Raw genomic sequence first — 11,676 nt, forward strand, 5'->3', positions numbered from 1 at the left:
GCACCAAAGTGGTAATGATTCCCTCACGGGTCGTAACGGTTTGCTCGAGCCGGACTGCATTTCCTGCTTGTTCCACGAAACGATTCAGACGCATAACTTCCGTTCACTCGCCGACCGCAAGGTCAGAGGTGAGCGCCGTGCATAACGTCGACGTCGGTCCGCCCGGACTAACTTTCGACATTATTCGCGTTACTAGTCCCGACTTTGTACGTCCGACCGTTATTATTCTCCTATCCCTTCCCCTCTGTTTCCCGACCAGTTCGCCGTTGCCTGTTTTTGCGCAACCTCGTAACAAATTGTCTCGCTACGTCAACCAATTCGATACCACGAAGGAGAAAAAAGGAAAACACAATACCGACCCTATACGGTAAGCGACATCGATCACCGCTGCAAGGAGTTTCAGAGATTCGAGCCTCTTTTTCTCTCGTCCATTGGATTAAAAGCGAAGACAAATGTACGTTTGATTTTACGCCGTGCCGAAACGGAAGTTTCATTGGATGGGATAAATCTTCCATTGGACGAGACTTTCGTGCGACTCGCGTTTCGTGGCTGAGCGATACAAGAGAGAAGTAGCGCGGATAGCGAGTATAGGAACCCTTCCGAGGAAAAAGAATCACCTCGAAGGCTCATTGGCGGGTGGCGAGTGGAAAGTGGCTCTTAAGGTGCATACAGAACAGAGAGGTCGTACGGTTCCATTCGTCTAAGTGGAAGCCCGAACAAGAAGGATCGTCGCCATTGGTTTCCTTCGAGCAGTCTAGCTTAACGCCGGCTTAACAAATTCCTGTTGGAATGGTTTCAGTATGCACGCCAGGCGTGCACGGGCGACGAGCCACGACGCGTGTGTCACTGAATCGAGGAGACATAAAGGCATGGCACGGTGAGGACGAGCGATACGGATTTAGGTCCCCAGGCCGCGCATACACCGGAAGGAAAGAGAAACAGAACGCGTGGGAGAAAACGAGAGGCCTTGCTGGTCGTCAAAGAGAGGCTAAGACGCGTTGCACCTTGAACGAGCGATGAACGGCTCGTTGACCAACACTCGGTCCATCGTCGAGAGGTCCATAATGCTCGTAACACCCTCTTCAGAAACGCCAAGCGCCTTATTCACGTGGAGCCCCATGAAAGCTCATAATATCCAGGAGCAACAAGGGCGCTTGCGCACGCACGACCACGAGACGTCCAGACTCTCTCTCTTCCACGGCCATAATTACGAGACGTTAATTACGCGATGAATGCACCCGCGGCATAGGAGAGCCGCGTCACTCGAGAGCGGTGAGCTTTCAAGGGTAATGCAGCAGCCACTCAGGTACACCAGATGGTGTCGATTCGTCGGAGTTCGCTCTTTTATTCACGCACGAGTGTTATTCTACCTCGTGTTGCAGTCCAACAATAAGAATCGCATCTGCCTAATCGTCCGTTACCGATACGAACTGCCAATTTTCCTCCGAAATCGTCTTCCTTTTCCCAACACGAAACTCACGGTACTTACTTTCTTTCCTCTAGGTAGTTTGGTTTTTGTTTTGAAGGAAAAATCTTCTTAACCGTACGGCAGCGGTAACGTTAACGATGGTAATATCAATTTGTAAAACGAGAGTATCTCGGAGCATTAGGATTACGAGGCCATTCGATCTTTGACGCGGGGTCGAAGATCGCGGTTTCTGCGGCATCGATTTCTGCACGCAGCTACTCGCCAAGCTAACTCACGCTCTTAATTAGCAACAAACATAATTTGAGTTGTATTTCGAACCGTAAATCAACGATTCGCAAAGTAGCTCGAGGTCGGTGACCCCAACAGCTCGCGCAGATTCGAGCAAAGAAATCCAGCTCGAGGACGCTCGATCGCTCACCGACCAATATTCAAACTGGCTCTAGAATTTACGGTATTCCTTTTCCTCGTGTTTTCTCACCCCTCCAATCTATTGCGCTCTACTTCGTTCTAGTTACCACTTTTCATCACCTTGATGCTCGACTGTAACCTGCGTAAACCTCTACGGCGAGATGAATCGGGAAAACATCCGACAGCGTAAACGTTTAACGAGATAACGGTTGAAATGTAAATATAAAATGAATCGCTGAAACTGTTCTCTCGTGAAGCTGCGTATGATTAACAGCGGACAAATTTAACGACGCGAAAGCTATACGTGACACGGTAATCGCGTGTAGCTGAGGTAAAATAATTGCGAGATTCAAGCGGATCAAGAATTTCGAATTGACTCGATGGTTCGCCGTAAGGTTTAGGCAACGTCACGGTGATAAAGTAAATCGCGCGTTTCCGCGCTCCATTTCGTCCTAGGATATTACCGTTGATATTTTATCTGGATTTATGCGACGATAAACGACGAAAGAAAACGAGCCGGGTGATGCTTAACGTTTCTCGTGAAATATCATTGTTCTGGTCGCCGATAAGATTCTATTACTTTTATTGTTAGTGATACACGTGACCGGCGCCATGCTGCCAAGGCCCTCCGCAAATTTATAGCCGATGCATGATTTATCGAGCAGCTCGGCAATTAAATCGCAGTTTATATTAAGCCAGTCTGCGAAACCCATAAAGGGTTATTACCGTTGGAGATAAACCAATAGGAGGGGACCCAGTTCTCGGCAAACGTATAGGACAAGCCATCGTTTGCAGTTAAATTAAGCGAAATTGCGCACAGGAAAACGAATAATTATCGGGTCTGGAAATACGAGAGACACCAAACTGTCTAACCTTTTCGTCGTAAACTGTATCGCGCAATGACCTCGAAGCATTTCAACGTCAACTTTTACTCGCATTTTCTCCTACTCTTCCCATTTCGGTCGGTTTCGTTCCTTCTCAAACGTATTTTTGAAGATATAGAAGCGAACTCCTTTATTGTCAGTCCGTGCTATTGTTGAAATCCAGGAGCAATATCTTTCGAGGATTCATTGTCCGGTCGAAAAGGTCTCGCTAAGTTCGGTAATTATCATTGAATGAAACGACGAATGAGACCCACAGACGCTAGAATTTGTCACCGAGACGTTGAGTAATTTTCAAAGACTTCGCTATCTTTGAGAAGCTGCACTTGGTGCACCTCGAATACGGGTCCACTATGTTACAATCGGAACGCCCTCATCGAGGAAATTTAAACCGAATCCTTGTCCTTTATAGTTAAATATATTGGCTTTTAGCTTGATCGATTTTACGCGCGTATACGCCACCACGTTCGTTGGTTCGTTCGATACCAAATAAATAAACAAAAGGGTATAGGCAAGATTTTATCGAAATCTTTTATTCGCGATGTATAAAGTTATCCCCTAGGGGGAGCCAGGCTTACGATGAATACAAAACTGCGGGACAAAAGTCCGCTCGGAAAGAAACTTTCATTTATATCAGACGCCATTCGGAAGAGACAAACTGCTAAGAGTAAGAACATGAAAACGCACACGCGTACCTACCCACGACGCCAAGTTTTACGAGCGTCCGTGAACCCCAACGAAAAGCTCCGTGGATAGGTCACGAACATGAACGAACAACATACGGAACGTGAACCCTAGACAGGTCGACAGCTGTAGCGACACTCGTAACGCTAAACCAAATCGAATTGGAAGGAGAAAGGGAAAACTGTGACGGAAGGAGCGAGAGCCCAACTTACAATTAGTTGGCTTTCTCGTGTTCGATGTCGTACATGTCGATGCTTTTATTTACAGGAGAAATTAGCAGAATTTGGCCTGCTTGTAACGATGAACCACGGGGAGGAGACAGAATCGAAATGTTCCCTATACCAAACGATCCGAGCCAACGCCATCACTTAGCCGACCATCGACAAACCCCATGAGCCAAAGTCAATAGCTAATATTGCCCGTTTAGATCGAGGTCGGACGAGCACAGAGAATGCTCCTCGTTCAAAATGAAACTTCCCTTCGCCGCCCCTCTGGTCATCTAATTCACCGTCTCGCTCCCGCTCTTGTCTGCATTGTGTCTGTCTACCTAGTTCAGGCGAATGTTATTCAAACGACTGTCGCTGGTCTCCGTTCCAGCCGTTCGCGTTTCCCCGACTCTCCCTTCCGCCGTCGGTAATTAGTTATAAACATTGGCGCCATTGACGCGACCGAGCCAATATTGTTTTATACGTAATAGAGTTCGGACACGAGGGTGAAAGACAAGCGCCGCGTCCCTCCGTTTGGTTAAACGGTCACGCATCGACCGTCTGAGCTTATTCATTCATGCGTCTGATTACCAAATGTATCGTGTTCCTATGGATTCGCGATGCGCACGAATTTTCCTTTGTGATTTCGGATTCTCGCGCGATTCATAGATTCTCGGTGAGACGTCTCGAAATACCCAAGGAGATGTGGTTCGCACGAGGAATACAACAACTCTAATTCCACGACGTCTGGCGGTTCCCTTTGAGCGTTCCTCGTCTAGGTGGGAACGCACGAACTGGGAATTCTGTTTTTCTTGGCCTCTCATCTCTTATGCACTTATATCTCGGCGAGGCCGATCGTCGCCCAAGGAAAAGGAAGCGAACGGGAGACAAGCTATTTGTCTCTGGCTCCGTCTTGTACCACTGTTTCCCATCGGAACGACCTATACATCCTCGTGAGCGTTTTGTGTTTGCGAACCTTCCTTCCTTCGATAAACGCGAAGATCACAAAAATACCTTGTCCCAATGGGGCGCGACAATTCATCGTACACCGTATCGCGATGTATGCCTCTTCCTTCGCCGGATTTCCCCCGCTGTTTTTGTTCCTTTGTCGTTCCCACCGTGCGTACTGGTTCGCTCTATTAGTCTCTATCGTCGAATAATTATATCCTTGGATATTAACCACCGCCCCACCGGTATTGTTCCCGATGTATCTCGACGTAAAAATCGCGTTCGTGACGCGTACCTATACATATAACGGCGTGGAGGAAACGGCGAGGGGTCGGAGATGGAGCGCGCGCGCGCACACACACCCGCCACCACGACAATAGCGGAAATAGCTACTGATTCGAAATCCCTTGTGCACTCGACATTAATTCTCGCTACTCGGCAAGTCCCTTTTAAGAAGAAAAAACAACGACCGATCGACGAGCGGCAGAGAAGAGAATGAGCAACGGAGAACAGGAGAGGTGGTGAAAGAAGAAAGGCATGTGTAAAGATAGTGAATATACGAAGCAACGGATGCTAACCCGCAATACTTCTCTCAAGTGGCTGCACTTTCAAAGACGGCGATAAGTGTCGCAACTATCCCTTCCAATATTGGTATATAGCAACGTTAAGCGATTGCAAAACTTGTAGCGGCAATTACGGCCACTGTTCTTTTAAAAACGTCTCTATCTGAGAGGTACGACGGTATGCAAAAATCTCATTGTAAATCTTTGTATTTCAATGTAGAAACTGGTAATTTATACAGTGATTCTCCTTACAATTTAATGGATACGTTTCGCGTTATATCTTTTTAAAATTACTAGTTTTCCCATACGTGCATAATCAAAAATCAAGTACAGCATTCCCGGAATAAAATTATCACGCGTCAACGTATTCGCGTGTATATATTTATATACAGGGTCTGGTGGTACAAGCGGAAAGGGGGTGATTCTACGCGAAAAAAAGAAGTCGAAAATATAGAATAAAAATTTTTCGTTTGAGGCTTTGTTTTCGAGAAAATCGACTTTGAATTTTCGCTCGGTACGCGTGCACTTATCACGTCTCGTTATAACGGATCTTACTGTAGATTTAAAAAAAAATTAAAAAAAAATTTTTATTCTATATTTTCGACTTTTTTTCGCGTAGAATCACCCCCTTTCCGCTTGTACCACCAGTTACCAATGACCCTGTATATAAAGCTCTACTGTCTATATAATCTACTCTAATATAATTTATCTAGTCTAATATATATATATATATACACGCGAATACGTTGACATATATGTATATATAAAGATTTACTGTCTATATAATCGTTTCAAGCTCGAAAATATTCAAGAGCGAGAAATAAAGAAGCGAGCGACAAGTTAGATCACGACGACGTTCGTTATTGAAACTATACCGCGCGATATAAATTACGAATATAACGTTAATAATTGAATTATTTAAATCGAAGACTCACCAGTTGCAGGCGAACGATACAGCTATTCGTTGCAAGCGAACGTCACTCTCCGATACTTCATCGTTGTCCGTGGGTTTCGTTTCGATGCACCTGTTCGATCGCACTTAGCCGTCACACTTCATACACAACCGTCAAATTCCTGTTGCGCCCCCTTCCGCGTCATCACCGCCAGATAAGGACCAGCGATCGTCGACACGAAAGGTCGAAAAATATTTTCTGCCGATTTCTTCCTTCGATCAGGACCGGCCCTTTGTTGCGGCTCCCACGATATAACCGGTTCCACTGGCGTATTCTCGAATTCGCGATCGTGAATTCTACGAAATTCTTCACGCCCGAGGAAAAAAGTAATCACAGCCTTCTCTACACGGGGGGAGGGGGGGGGCGGTCAGTTCTCATTTACAAGGACCGACGACGCATCGGCGAGAATGCTTCGTGACACTCGCGTATTATTCACTCGCCACGATTATCCACGCCCGAAATAACGTAACTGCCCTTTCTCTCGAACTTGATGTATCGCGTAACGAAAAGCACGTGGCAAAGGAACGATTCACGATGAAATCACGACTCGGGGTACTTTCACGGTGAGACGCGCGCCATTCGTTCGTATACGACCGAATTTATCGGTGTTGAATCGCACACTGGAAACGACCTTCGAAAGAATGCGCGATACCGATGACGCTTCTTCGCTTTTGTTTACCTTTCACAACGAACGAGAAGCAACTGCGACATAATGGTACAATGTCGACCCGCTTGTCACCGACGAGATTCCACGAATTCGCGCGATTAGACGATCACTACGGTTGCCGTACGATTTCCATTGCGATTATCGCGCTCGAGTTTCGAGAAATACATCGAGTACCGGGCCGGTCTCGAACTCCGCTGTCAACTTCACGTCGCTGCGATCGCCGTCGCAAATCGTTCGTTTCGTCATCTCGCGATGGCGCGTTTCTTTAAAAAGAAAACGACAATCTCGAAGACAGACGTAAATCACGATAGCGATATATCGTATGTTGATCACCACGGTCGCGAGGCACGTTGCACAGTGCCGCGTTAATCGAGATTTCGCGGGCTCCTCCTGTGGTGTTGGAAGAGCGCGAATGCACACGGGATGCGCGCGTCCCGGCGGCTGCGCGTGCACTGCCCGCGCTGTTCCCGTGCCGATGCCCCCCCCTCCACATTCTCCTCGTCGTCTTCTTCTCTGTAGGAACGAACGTATACGGGACCCCATATCTCTTTCTCATTCTCTCTCTATATTCTCCCCTCTAACCCTCGCTGTTTCCCTTCCTCTCGTCGACTCGTCCTTCTCTGTCTCTCTCCTCCAACTGGAGATCCCCTTTAAGTATGTACCACTACCGAGAGTCAATCCCTACTCTGGTCAGCGTAAATAGCGTATGGAGAGTCGTACGTACCTGGACATTGTCCTTGGATACGATGATATTCCTATAAACAGAAGGAGAGATTTCGTTCTTTTGCCTCGTTTATTATTAGCTTGATTACCAGCTGTAGTACGGCTGCAATCGTACAGGACGTTTGGTGTTTTCTGCATGACTACGGTCACCGAAGCGTCGTGGCCGTAACTTTTTTCGCTTATTAAGAGGCTGCACCAGGGACCTCGAGCGGAGACTGTATGTAAAACGTAAAGTAAGAGGGTATTGAATTTTAAGCGAAACAGTTCAACTATAATATAACGTGAAATTGAACTTTTCTTCCACCATACGAACGACTGGGTGGATTTCAATAAATTCCGACAACAGATAGATACATGTATTTTTCGATAATAAATATATCTTCGTATAAAAGGAACCAGTTATTCAACCTTATTGCGATATATAATTTTAATATAATATACGTCGAAACAGTCCGGAAGGTTGAAATAAATTTTAAGCGAAAGAATTTTTAATCAACCGTAATGAAACGAATTCGAATCTGTCTGAATTTCACGCTTCATCGGTGTACCATCTGCATTAATATTAATTACCTTATTTAGGGACCTTGACAAACTACCCTCGGAGTCCCTCTCTCAATGTCGTCGGCTTTTCGTCTCTTATGTGCCCCAACCCAGACAACTTGACACGCGTTCTTACACGTACATTCCTACAGAAAAGCGAGTGCGTGTGCGATACGAGGCTCGAGCCTCACCAAGCGTATGACGCCTCTCGAAATGTACATCTTATCACTACCCTCTATGAATTCTAAATTAATTTTCATGACGTTCAAAATAGGCGGGGTTCATCCTTCGTGCCGTCGCGTCACGGATAATATAAAATTGTATTCGATTGAATTTCAACGGAGGGTCTTTCGATTTGATTGCTCCTTACACGAGATAATATATTGCAGTGTCAAGAACAGCCGGATGGATAGAAAGATAGCGTAGAATCTCCTGGTCTTCGCGTAGGAGCGAAAGTGTGGCTCGATATATCTCCATCATCGAAAACTCGGTGTGAACGAGACTTTAAAGACTCAACGATTCGCGATATGCGTACATGTTATAAGATGCATGACCAGGTAGTACGAGAGTAGCTCGGATGTACCTACATAAGTATATATCGAGTATCGAACGTGGCCTTAGGTGATACTACACGAACTAGTGCAACAAAGAGAACCAACACCAAGTAGAAAGAGCAGACAAACGAAGGAACAGAAAAGAAAACGATTGAGATTGAATTATGGCTTGCGGTTTAAACGTTGGATTCAAATCGATCCCATATATCACATTACCCGGCACCTTTATTCTGCTTTCTACGACCGCAAAACGTACCCCTTTTCTCGACCTGCCCATTGTTTCACTCTCTCTCTCCCTCTCTCTCTCTCTCTCTCTCTAAGTTAGTCCTGATGCGTGCAACATTGTACAACAAGCGCACGATCAGCTGTACCGCTCTTTCCGATCTCGTTCTACGCCCACGCGATCGATTCCCAATCGATCCACACCCTTAATTCACCAATATCGAACGGCCTTTTACTCTTTTCCAATGGGAAACCATTTATCAATGTAACGTCGATCGCAAAAGTAAGCTTTTAGCGCGACGACGACGCGCGCAGAAGGCGAATCGAAAATTTGTTCATTGTACATTGCAACTAACGAACAGACGACGCCACTTTATGTTACCCATGTTTTTCCTCGCCATTAGTACCGACTAAAAAGCATAAACAACGAGCACGCCGGCATTACATTGCCGCCGCTACCTTTTAGCCGAGCTTACGATAATTTTCTCGTGTTTACGGTCGGCAGAGTATCGCGTCGCTTTTTCCCTGGCACGAGGTAAAAAAACACTGCTCGGAATGGCGCTACGCTAGGACGTAGGATACGAGATTGGAAACGCCGGCGCCACACTTACAATTCCCTTGTGCTACGTATACACCACCAGGCGATCCCGCACAAATGCAGCTGCTGTGTAAAACAAGTGGACTTCGTTAACGCCCGAGGGGACGAATCAATTAAAATCAACGCTCGAAGATCGCGACGCAAGAAATTAGAATGTTGCCAACTTCCCGCGTGCGACATTGCTCGGATAAAGTATCTTTATTTATACGTTTTCTTTTTTCTAATAAGACTCGTTTCGTCCCCTATCCGACTAAGTACGAACCGATTCTCCGATCCATCGCCATCTCTTATACAAGCGTTATCTCTTGATGATACATACAGTTTCTGCACACGATGCATTCTCGCGTTCGTGCATCCAGTCACGGCACATTTAAACGAGTTTCGTTACGGAGATTGTCCAGTTGTCATCCCGTTGCTTTGCAGCGGTAAAGTCCATACGAAACTCATCGTACTTGTGAAGATAAAATTGTTTCGTAACCTGTAAACTGCGGAAAAAGGAGCGTCTTCATTTTTCTTCGACGCAAACGTATATGAAAGTTCAAGTAAAATACGAAGAAAATAAAAAGGAAATCTAAAACCGTTTAAAGAGTCGAATATCTTATAGTCGGGTGAGAGCATGGGATTGGCGTCAAACGCTTGTGAAAAGGGGTTGAGAAACGGACGGATTGAATCCCTTGGATCGAGTCGAGCTTCTCTTTCGTAAAAATTATGTGCCACTTCGTCCCCCCCTACATTGCACATAATAAACGCGGCAAAAGCCGCTCCGCCGTGTCACGATTTCTTGGTACTTTTACACGCACGTCGTCAAGAAGTCAAGAGGAGGCTGCGGGTCGAAACGAATACCGGTGCCGTGCACTTTCAGCCTGTCATTAATGACGATAATTTCCATTCCGCTGTTATAAACTCGGGCGAATTTGCACGACGTGAATATTACGTGTCGGTTCTTCGAATACGGACAATAATTATGGATGGTGGCTCACTTTGCCCCAGTAAACGCCCGTTTACTTAAAGGGTGAACGCAGAAAAGAAAATCCGCAGGGCGAAAGTTTTTGTCTCGCGGCGGTATAATGACGCGGAAGGAGAAAATGTAACGAGACTATGCGACTGGCGGTGGCCATTGGTGTTCTTCGTTCGTGTCAGTCCATTCGTCGGATTATTGAAGTTGCAAACGATGCGTCGCCGCAGAAGAAATGCTTCTACGTTGTTTTCCGTGACGACGTCTGAGAAAAAGGAGTCGCCGTGAGAAGCGAACGACTCCCAGACGAACAAGAGTATGCATGTTCGCCATTACAAGATTCTTCCAATCGTCGACGGTTCGCGGAATCTCACGGTGGCGAGAAAAATCTTGACTTCCTTGTTGGACAGGCAAAACGTTAAACACGAGGTTGAGTATTCTAGGCAACATGTCGTCTGTCGTCTTTGAATACGAGGCTTTTGATCAAAGTAATAGTTACCGTACCTACGATCAAACGATAACGTTTCACGAGGATCGCACAACGTCCGATTCGCTAATTTCCTTGGCACCTGATAGGGTTATACGTTGACGAGATTGTGCAAGCTCGATCAATCTCCTATAGGTAGACATAAGTCGGAGCATTACGTAAGAGCAGCATAAAGCTGCCTGATGGAGGTGGAAAGGGGTAAGGGTGGCACAGGTCGCTTTTGTTTGGTTGGAGTGCATGCGTTTCACTGGTAGCAGCGGTAGCGGTAGCAGCAGCCAGCAACAGCAGAGAGAGAGAAAGAGTGAGGGTGGCTGGGATCTATACGTGTGCGTGCTTCACCGAGCCACATCGTCCACGCACCCCCTAACGCACCCCAGGCGAAAAGCACAGAGTTCAAGTGTACGTATATATACACACGTATACAGATGCGTTTAATAAGAATACGCGCCAGAGCAGACAGTCGGTGCGACGGTGCAGCGCTAACATTTTATTTATCAGCGCTGATGGCTTTTCCGTTCTTGCAAGGGTCGTCGTTCTTTTTTTTTTTTTTTTTTTCGAGAAAGCTGAAAGAAAGAACCCGCTGCGCCTCGCACAATCGAGAACACCCGTTACGACTACAACTCGGAAGGCACCGAGTTCCTTACACCGTTCTCGACTCGTACTTGCGTCTGCGATATTCGCGTATTTCACGATCGTGCATCTAACGCCCTTGCGTAAGTATATCGGTAATATCTAAATCCGCGTTTCTATCATTCGTTCGTAGCTGGCAGCATTTTTCCAAAGCAGCGTTCAGCATGATGACGTCGTTTCTTCGCAACCGTGATAAATGAATTCGCGATTTCGAATATCTAACAACGT

The 11,676-nt window shown here is 46.3% G+C and overlaps 1 protein-coding gene across 4 annotated transcripts in view; it reads right to left on the reverse strand.

Annotated features, from left to right (window-relative positions):
* LOC117204671 overlaps positions 1–7,205 on the reverse strand; it is a 258,060-nt gene extending 250,855 nt beyond the window's left edge. For 2 of the 4 annotated variants that reach the window (XR_004487117.1, XM_033442289.1), the window contains exon 1: positions 6,055–7,204. The gene's annotated coding sequence lies outside the window, so the exon portion shown is untranslated. Of the gene's footprint in view, positions 1–6,054 lie in introns of all 4 variants that reach the window. The other 2 variants (XM_033442321.1, XM_033442311.1) reach the window with 1 other exon arrangement.
* Between the last annotated feature and the right edge of the window lie 4,471 nt (positions 7,206–11,676).

This window comes from Bombus bifarius, unplaced genomic scaffold, assembly GCF_011952205.1.
Source record: "Bombus bifarius isolate JDL3187 unplaced genomic scaffold, Bbif_JDL3187 scf7180000007966, whole genome shotgun sequence".
NCBI classification, from domain to species: Eukaryota; Metazoa; Arthropoda; class Insecta; order Hymenoptera; family Apidae; genus Bombus; species Bombus bifarius.